This window comes from Capsicum annuum, chromosome 2, assembly GCF_002878395.1.
Source record: "Capsicum annuum cultivar UCD-10X-F1 chromosome 2, UCD10Xv1.1, whole genome shotgun sequence".
NCBI classification, from domain to species: domain Eukaryota; kingdom Viridiplantae; phylum Streptophyta; class Magnoliopsida; order Solanales; family Solanaceae; genus Capsicum; species Capsicum annuum.
In genome coordinates, this window is record NC_061112.1 from 110,676,843 (window position 1) to 110,687,756 (window position 10,914).

Consider the following 10,914-nt stretch of genomic DNA (forward strand, 5'->3'; position numbering starts at 1 on the left):
AAAGTACTTTATAACTTTTATTGATGATTGCACTAGGTATTGTTATCTCTATTTGCTAAATAGTAAGGATAGAGCAGTAGATGCATTTAGGCAATATAATACAGAAGTTGAAAATCAGTTAGAGAAAAAGATTAAAACAATAAGAAGTGATGGGAGTGGAGAATATGAATCTCTTTTTACAAAAATATGTGTAGAGAATATAATTGTACAACAAACTACTGCTCTGTATTGACCTCAATCTAATGGGATTTTGGAAAAAAAGAACTGAACCTTAAAAGAAATGATAAATGCCTTCCTTAAAAGTTTAGGTTTACCACAAAACTTGTGGGGGAAACTATCCTTACAGCTAACCGAATACTCAATAGAGTATCCCATAGTAACACACTATCAATTACATATGAAAAATGAAAATAAAGGAACCCAACTTAAAATATTTTAAAGTGTGGGGGTGTCTAGCGAAAGCCCAAGTTCCTAGGCCTGGAAAGGTGAAGATAGGACCTAAGACTGTGGACTGTGTGTTCATTAGATATGCTAAAAACAGTAAAGCATGTCAGTTTTTGGATCATGAATCCAAAACTCCGATAATTGTTACTCTTCCCACATTGTTAATTTTGCAAAATCATGTGATTTAATGTATGGGAAAAGGCATCTTTTCTACCCCAAACTAGACAAGAAAAGTCGAAGCCACACCTAAACTATCTAAGTGACCTATTACACACCTTAACTATATAAAAGTGATATTATTACCTCCCCGTGACATCCATGCCCAAGTTTAATGAGTGGAGTGTACTCCACTCGCCCTCTTATGGTGCCACGTGTCTAATCTTATTTTCCTATTTTATTAAAAACCTAACCCGACCCATTACTTTTTTAACCCATCTGACCCGACCCAACTCTCATAATTTACCCTAAACCTAACCCGATTAAAACATTCATCCATCCAAATGAAAAGTTATCTGATGAATGCAAAAACCTGATAGAAGATTCAGCTCTATTTTTTTTCAATTTTTTATGAAATTTAAACCCAATAGAAGAGATAAACAATAATTTTGCTGTGTTTTTTCGTTGTTGACAATCAAAAAATATTTTTTATCTCTCTTTAGTTGAATTTGATTGGGTTGATTTCAACGGAAGTGGTACGATCTAGGATAAAAACTAAAGGTTACGATCGTTTACGTAGGAACTACTGATTTTTAGTTCAAAGGTTAGCTTTTTTCTCTCCTAAATCTAGTAGATCTAGGATTTATTTTCATTCCTAAATTAGATCTAGGGTTTTTTGAGTTAGGATTTTGCTGTCTTTAATTTATCCAAATTAGTTTGTTTTATTTCCATTTAGATGCTCATTATGTGATGATTTAACCCTTGACATTTATAATTTTTTGATTTTACTAGGGTTTTGACTAGAGTTTTGAATTAGGGTTTTGAATTAGGGGGTTTTGCTTTCTTTAATTTATCTTCAAAATTAATTTGTTATAATTTTTTTATGTGCTTCAATCTGTAACAATATGAGTTGTGAGGTTCAATATGAGATAAATAACCTGTGATACTTGTAATTGTTGCATAAATACTATAATTTTTTGATTTTTGTGTACTGTGAGACTTGTATCTTTTTGGTTTTTGTGTACTGTAAGACTTGTATCTTTATTGTGTTTTTGTGGTGAATGATTTCAAGTTTATAAAATGAGTTTTGAACTGATCACTTAGAGATTTTACCATGGTAGAGAACTTAATAAGGGTAAGGTGAATGGAAAAAAAGGAAAAAGATATGGGGTTGGACAAGTTACTGAATTTTTAGATGTTGATATAGATAGGCTATCTTTATTTGAATTTAGGGATTATGTAAGGTATTTAGGGTATATTCCCAAACAGTGCTTACTATATGTTAGACTGCCTAAGTGTTCTAATTTAAAAAAGAATTAGGTCTGACAAGGACACAATTGACATTTCAAAGAAATGGGGTGAAATGAGGTAATGGGCAAGTTTTGGAAGCTTTTGTGTGTTGCATGGTTGGTGAACCTGAGTTGGGCCCACTTTTGGAATTTGTAAGTGATAGGGAAGGGCATGTGGAGGGGGAAAGTGGTGTGTCTTTTAATAAAGACACTGAAAATAACATTGGGGAGTGTTGACACGGCATCTAAAAATAGTGAAGATTCCCCTCCTTTTGACCAATCTACTACTCATACTTCTTCTCCTCATACTATCCAACCTACTACTCATATTTCTCTTTCTTTTGTCTAACCAACTGCTCATACCTCTTTTCTTCCTACTGACCAACCTAATTCTTATGTCTCTTCTCCTCCTACTGACTAACCTACTGCTCATGTCTCTTCTCCTATAGTTGTTTCTCCTAGTAGTTATACTGCTACTCCTAGAAGTTATACTGTTGCTCCTAGTTGTTCTACTATTGCTCTTACTAATTCTACTGCTGCTCCTACTAATTCACATGCTGCACCTTCTGAATCTTTTATAGGTTCAAATGTAGAATCTATTAATAGAGGCGTAGAGATTGGGAATGATGTAGATGGAGAGTTAAGAGGTCTTAGGAAAGAAAATAGGAAAAGAAAAAGAATAAAGAGAGGAGAGAGACCAGTAATTCCTGAATATATTAAGCTAGGAACTGGAAAAAAGGGGCTAGATATTGGCGATGATAAATCTGTAGGTAGTGATAGAAATAGTTTAGAGGGTAAGTTAGCTGGTGATGAACCTTTTTACCCATATGATGAAGTTTCTAGCTTTGAAACTGATTCAAATAATTTAACTGATGAAGAAGACGAAGTTGAACAGGTTGAACATAGAGATTAGGCTAGAAGGAGGAAAAAAGTTAAGAGAGTTGTATATAGTTCAGACTGTCAAAAAGTTGTGTGGGAGTTAGGACTTGTTTTTGAAAGTTTTAATGAATTTAGAGTTGTTGTTACTAAATATGCTGTTGCTGAACATGTTGCAATTGAGAAATGTGTTAATAAACCTACAAGGGTAAGGGTTAGGTGTACAACTGGTTGTCCATGGATTCTTTATGCTAGCATTGATTCTAGGTCCATGAAATTTGTTGTGAAGACCTACAATCCAGTTCATAAGTGTGATCCTATCAATAGTAAAAAACTTTGTAATACCAAGTTCTTAGCTAGCCACTTCAATGAGAGGATAAAGGAACAACCAGATATTAGAATTTTTGAGTTTCAGCTGCTTATTAATAAGGAACTAAATTTACATGTTGTAAGAACAGTGTGTAAGAGAGCAAAAAATAAGGTGATTGTAAAATTGATCGGTAACTATAATTTGGAATTTGAGAGAATTTTAGATTATTGAGATGAGCAGTTAAGATCAAATCCAGGTAGTACATGTGTAGTGAAGCTTCATGATGAAACATTTGAAGATGGTAGAAACATGTTTCAAGGCTTCTACATATGTTTTGATGTAACGAAGAAGTCCTTCCTAGCTGTTTATAGGAAGTGCATTGGTTTGGATGGATGTTTTTTAAAAAGAGCGACAAATGGGCAGTTATTAGTTATTGTGTGTAAAGATGGTAACACTCAAATGTTGCCACTGGCATAGGTAGTGGTTGATATTGAAAACAAGACCACTTAGAGTTGGTTTATCAGGATTGTAAAAGAAGATCTTCAGCTGGGAGATGGGACAGATTTGACAATGACAACAGACATGAAAAAGGTAAAGAATTACTATTTTTTCTTCTATTTTTGTTTTTATTTATGTTTATATTGTAACTATTTTTGTTTATGTTTATGTTGTAGCTATTTTTGTTTTTGTTTTTGTTATAGGGATTAGAAATTATTGTAACTAAATATTTACCAGATGCTGAACATAGAATGTGTGCAAGGCATGTCCTTGCAAACTGGTCAAAAGATGCTTTATGCAGAGGTATTGAGAAGAAAAAATATTTTTGGAGGTGTGCAAGATCTACCTTTGAGGCTGAGCTTAAGGACAATATTAGTTATATGAAGGTATTCGGGGGGAGAAATACTAGATAAGTTGATGTATTTTAATCTAGAGAGATGGAGCAAGGTTTACTTTAGCTTTGGAAAAAAGTGTGATGTTGTAGACAACAACATGGCAGAATGTTTTAATGCATGGATTTTTGAAGATAGGCACAAGACTATAATTAAAATATTAGAGGAGATAAGGGTAAAATGATTAAAAGAGTGGGATAGATGAGGGATTTTTATGAAACTTGGATCAGTGACATTCTCCAATGGCTATAAAAGTACTAAATGATAATACAGCAAGGTCTACGAAATGCAACATAGAATGGAATTTTGATATAGGGTATGAGGTTCTTGATAGAGGATATAGGCATATTGTGGATCTTTCTAGACAATATTGGAGTTGTAGAGCATGGATGTTGAAGGGTATACCTTGTCCTTATGCAGTGGCTGCTCTTCACTACAAAAAACTGGAACTAGTAAACTACATCTCTCACTGGTACAATAGAGAAACTTACATGAACACATATAGTTTCTTTATTCAACCAGTTTTGAATATGAAGATGTGGCCACAATCATAGAATATTTCTGTTATGCCACCTCCTGTTAGGAAGATGTCAGGTAGGCCTGGAAAGAATAGGAAGAAAGAAGAAGGTTAAACCAAAAAAAACTGGAAATCTGTCCAAGAGGGGGATTGAGATTTCATGTGGCACTTGACATAGCAAGGGTCACAAAAAAAGAAGATGTCCAATAGGTGCACCTGCTACTGGCACTAATGCAAATCCTGGCCCAAGTTCATCTGCTGGTGCAGACCCAAGTGCAGGTCCAAGTGCAGTCCCAAGTACAACACCTACTATTGGAAAAAAAAGTTAAATTGGAAGGGAGGGGTGTACCACCAATGGATTCTACAGAAAAGATATTTTATTTAATTTGATAGTGTTGTAAACTAATTACGCTTATCTTATACTAAATATCTTCTTTTCTTTCTTTTTAATGTCCTGGCAGACCATGAATGGTTGGAACAGGATTACTTCACACACAAAGTGGATGCACAATTCTTAATGTAAGTTTACTACTATATTTACTATCTAAATTTTATTTACTACAATTTTATTTACTAAAATTAAAACTTTTTTCTTTTGAGCAGCCGGGAATGCCTAGTGAGAGATTCAAAACTGCTAAGTTTTCAGCATTTGTGACTGAAAATCTCGGATATACACCAAAAACTAGTGTAAAATAGAAAGGAAAAAAAGATATGACCTCCAGGAAACTACAAGAAATGAGAGGCAAAAAACAAATACAAACAATGTCCAAAGCTGTACACTTGAGTCAAGCAAGCTCCAATGTTCAATCTCTATGTGAAGTTGGTGTAGACTATATTTAAGAATGCATTTATATAGTTTCCCTTGTATAAAGCTTATTAGTTGTGACTGCATTTAAGACTATTTTTTGATAATTCACTGATGTTGGTAGCTGGGACTGCATTTAAGACTGTTTTTTCGTAATTACTGATGTTGAAAGCTGTGACTGCTTTTTGTAACTGTAATTAGTTCACTGATATTGGTGGTACTTTGACTGCATTTTGTAACTGTAATTAGTTTAACAGTACTAATCTTTTTATAAATATATTTGGCAACAAGATGTAATTGGCACTTATTTTTTGTTAATGATTATGCAGTTGTAAGTTCATTGCTGCTGAAATTTGTGTTTGTGCTTGTGCAGCAACTGTGACTGCATTTATTAATGTTAAATTTGTGTTGTGATGTTATTGAAATTTATGTTTGTGCTTATGCAACAGCTGTGACTACATTTAGTGTTATGATTTTGTATACAAATTGCAACACAAAGAACCAGGAGGAACCACTGAAAACAAAGTCAAAACTGTCAAGTTCAACCTTACAATTTCATTACACAACAATTTAATTACACAACCTGACAGTTTTGTCAAAGGTAACACCTAATAATTGATACAAATTTTAGCCCCTTAAAACATAACAAAAACAAAGCAACTTAGTTTAGTGCAGCTTTCTTGGAGCTCCTTTCAATAACATGAATTGAAATATAAAACTAATACCCAAAATACCTACACAAATGAGAGTAGTCCATAGTTGTTTTTCCCTTTTCTTGGACTTAGATAACTTGATCTTCCATTTTTTCTCATTTGTCTTCATCATCTTCAAATCATCCTAAAGATTATCCATTTGCAACTCTATTTTGTTCATGTCTATTTTGCTCTCTACAGATTTGGTTGTTCTAGTAGTCTTGTCATCAACTATTTTGTGATCATAAAATGCATAATTTTCCAATGATTTAACTCTTTCCTCAAGATCCACAATTCCTCCCAACAATTTAGGAATAACAAATTTCGATCGTTCATCAATAGAATCATCCTTCCATATTCAAAAATCACATGATCTAGCATTCTAAAATAAAAGAAATTAGATTCGTATACACTATTCAAGATCAATGTTTGAAGGAAAAACTCACTTACCCCATAGTAAGGACAAGTCCAATATTGTCTACCCAAATTTCTTGATGTCCATGAAGTAATCAAAGGCAAAAAATGTTCACGTTTGCATTGAACCTCGACCAACTCGTGATCTTCTTCTTGCTTACAAAGTCTACTCAAACTTATCTTAGTCATTAAAGTAACTTGATTAAGAAAACAAGGTTTAAGAGAGGTTGAAAAACACTTGAGGAAAGAGAAAATTATGAAAATGGCAACAAAATTAAGACAAAATAATCATCAATATAGCAAGAAATCGAAGGATTAAAAAGATTTAGTTACAAATTTTTCAAATAAATGTTCTTCAATTTTGATTTGAGACAAATTTGGGAATTAGGATTTCCTAGTTTTGAGCCCCAAATTGGCTTAAATAAGAATAATTCCATTGGAAATTAAAGATGATGTACTTTTAATGCTTTTAGCCTTTTTTACTTTTGCTATTTAATAGGATGGAAGCGCCTAAAATAAGTGTAACATATACGCCTTAGAATGAGTATCATAGGGAGGTAATAATATCAATTTTATATAGTTAAGGTGTGCAATAGGTCACTTAGATAGTTTAGGTGTGGCTTCGACTTTTCTTGTATAGTTTGGGGTGGAAACAGTGTCTTTTCCCTTAATGCATTATTCATAATATTATTGTTTTGGTTTTGAAAATAAAGGTTGGGGGTTTTGAATTTTATGAATTGAACAATGTTTCTCATAGTTTATATCTATGATTTTCATGCCTTTAATGTGGTTTTGAACTTATGGGTGCATGGATATGGTGAATGAACTAGGAAATTGTAACTTTCCTAAACGTGTGGCTTTAAGGTGGTCATAACCCTAACCCTATAATGTGAAATTAGTTTAGTCATGAGAACTGTGGAAATTTGTAAAAATAAACAAGTCTTGAACTATTGCATGATAAAAAAAGTATTTAAAACATAATAGTAAGATTTAATGAAGAATGGGAATCGGTGTTCCCCAATATATATTAATGAACAAGGGAGTTGTTCTCCCCAAGTTAATGGAAATTATTTTGGCATGATGTGTTAGCTTGCAAGTGTAGTTGGTATAATGATACAACAATATATGACTAAGAGTGTAATGTGGTTCATTGAATGGGATTGTGTGACAATGGTTTTAATTGGGCTTTAATAAGGGTTGTGTAGATGAATCGTGAAAGTGAGGTCGAAGTGATCAATAATGGAAAATGTGTTTGTCGACGCGGGGGTTATAGTGAACAGAGAGGTTTGAGTCCCGCTTATTATTATTTCATGATTAGGGAGGTTTGAGTCCCCCATAAATCATTATATGATCAAGTACTTAAGTCACCTTGGTATATATTAGAGGGTTTGAGTCCCCCATGTGCATAAATTTAAGATTATTCTCTGATTCGTCTGGCTACATGCACTAGGGTCCAAATAGGGGTTGAGAATTGGGACCCATATAGACCATGGGTACTATTATATAACGGTTGAGCTACACAATCCAGGCTAAAGTTTTGAAATGCATGTCAAGCCTTATTTCCTATCCCAGCATGTGACATATATATATATATATATATGTATATGCTTATGCATTTGATTATGTTTACTCTCTTTGAATAATTTTAAATTATTGATCATACCATTATGTTATTCTTATCCCCGAGTTACATGCTAGCAATCACCCTACTTACTATCTTCGAATATTGTATCCTCATGCAATGCAAGAACTGGTCATACTTCTACTCCTTCTGCTCAGTGACTTGGATTGGGATCAGCTAGTGAGTTAGATTGGATTAGTGAGCTTTCATACTTTGAAAGATCCTATTTCATGATTATGGTTTCCTTTACATTTTGACTATTTCTTTGGACTTGGTTTTTGGCTATGGTCGAGGGCATGTCCCCACGGATATTCTTTGGCTTTGATTAGAGGCTTTGTCTAATTACTGTTGGCATAAGCGGTGTTGGTATGATATTGGTATTTAGAATTGGTATTGGCATTGATACCGGTATCGGTCGGTTTTTGTTATTGACTTATTTTAATTTCGTTAAATAATATTCTCTTATCTTCTTGTATGTTTGAAATTCAGCCTACTTTAGGGTGTGGTTTGGTTGGTTTGGTTAGGTAAGGGGGTGATCTATGGTCCACATGGGACTTGAGATACCCATCACGGCCAGACCCTACTTCAGGTCGTGACAAAGGTGGTGTTAGAGTCTAGGTTTGGTTACATTAGGTGTTAGACAAAGTCGTGTCTAGTAGAGTCTCTTTTATAGGTGTGTAGTATGCCCCACTTATAAGTGAGAGGCTACGAGATATTTAAGAATATTTTTCTTTCTTATTGTTTTATTTCAAGCCATAGAGTCTGAGGTCTTGAGTCTCTCTAATTTTGTTTGTTCGCTTTTCAGATCATGCCTCCCAGATGATCTAAAGCTCAAGGAAACTCCTCTATCCCACTTGAGGACAATACTAATGGGAAACGCCTTGCTTATGGGATACAGACCTAGTCTAGGGGTCCAGTTCCTAATTGACCTCCTGGAATTATACCGATCCTCTTTAGTCCTCCCCGAACTCCTCATGTTAATGTGTCGAATGTAAAATTTCATCAGTCTATTCATATGTTGGCTCAGTTGGTAGCTTCTCATCTTGAGTTTGTAACTTCTATTACTCTATCATCTGAGGCCGCAAGGGTTGGCCAATTTATGAGTTTGAACCCTCCAGTGTTCACATGTGGTAAGGTTAAGGAGGATCCTCAAGGTTTTATTGATGAGATAGAGAATATATTTTGCATTTGCATGCTACTAATGTGGAGGGTGTAGAATTTATTGCCTATCAATTGAAGGATAGAGCATACCAATGGTATAAGGAATGGAAATAGTCTAGGGGAGATGATGTTGAATCCGTACTGTGGGATGATTTTTTTTAGTGCTTTTCTGGACCATTTCTTTTCTCAGAAGTTAAGGGAGCCAAAAGAAGAAGAATTTGTTAATTTAAAGTGAGGTAGAATGAAGTTCAAGGAGTATTCCTTGAAATTCCATTAGTTATCCCGATATGCTCTTGAGTTAGTGTCTAGCATGAGGGCTAGAATAAGGAAGTTCATTTCTAGGTTATCCCGTGATTTGATTCTAGAGAGTAAGGCTACCTTGTTGAATAAAGATATGGACATCCCTAGGTTGGTTGTGTATATGCAGTAGGTTGACAAAAATAAGAAGAAGCAGACAGATATAGGGAAAAGATAAAAAAAGTTTAACTTTTCTGATTAAGGTTGAGGTCTGCAGTAGAGTGGTAGAGATGGTGGAAAGTAGTCTAAGAAGAAGTGGAGGAGCTCTGGTTCCTACTCTACAACTTGCTCCTTATCTTAAGTCATTGGGTCATCGTTATTTGCAGCATAGTAGTAGGTTTAGGGAACAAGGTGCCCAATCTCAAATTGGTAAGGCTCAATCCGCTCGATCATATCTTTCTTGTAGATTCTGTGGGCAGGTACACCATGGGTTTTGTGAAGAAGAGAGGAACAAGTGATTTAAATATGGTCAGATTGGTCACTTGCAGAGGAATTGTCATTCTAAGGTTGCTTTTAGGGAAAATAAGATTCTTGTTGCTACTTCATCAGCACCTGCACCAAAAGGTGCTACTTCTTCTTCTAGCATTGGCACTGCCTGAAATTGGTTTTATGATCTTGCTACCTGCAGGTATTCTAAGGTATCCCTCGATGTTGTCACATGTATATTCTGACTTTTTTCTCATGATGTGTATTACTTGCTTGATCTGGGGGTTATTTTTTCTTATCTAACCCCATTTGTGGATGTGTATTTTGGTTTTAGTCCTGAGTGTATCCCTGATCCCTTTTCTGTTTTACATCTATGAGTGACACTGTGGTTGCTAGAAGAGTCTATAGAGGTTGTGAGATATCTGTTGGTGGTAAAGAAACTCTGGTAGATCTGATAGAGTTAGACATAGTTAATTTTGTTGTCATATTGGGGATGGATTGGTTACATTCATTATATGCCTCCTTAGATTATCGAACCCGTAAGGTCATATTTAATTTCCCTAATAAGTTAATCATTGAATGGAAAGGGGGTTCTCTATTGCCTAAGAGAAGATTCATATCATATCTTAGATCTCGAAAGTTGATTTCCAAGAGTCTTTATCATTTGGTTTGGATTAAAGATTCAAACTCAGAGGGTCCTTTATATACATCCATTCCCATGGTTAATAATTTCCCAAGGTTTTTCTTGATGATCTTCCTAGTATCCCTCCCGATAGGGAGATTGATTTTGGGATTGACCTTGTTCCGGACACTCGTGCAATCTTTATCCCTCCTTATAGAATGGCTCTGACTGAGTTAAGGGAGCTTAAGTAGAAGTTGAAAAACCTCCTTGACAAGGGATTTATGCATCCTAGTGTGTCTCAGTGGGGTGCTCCTATTTTGTTCGTGCATAAGAAGGATGGTTCCCTTCGAATATGCATCGATTACCATCAGTTGAATAAGGTTATAGTGAAGAA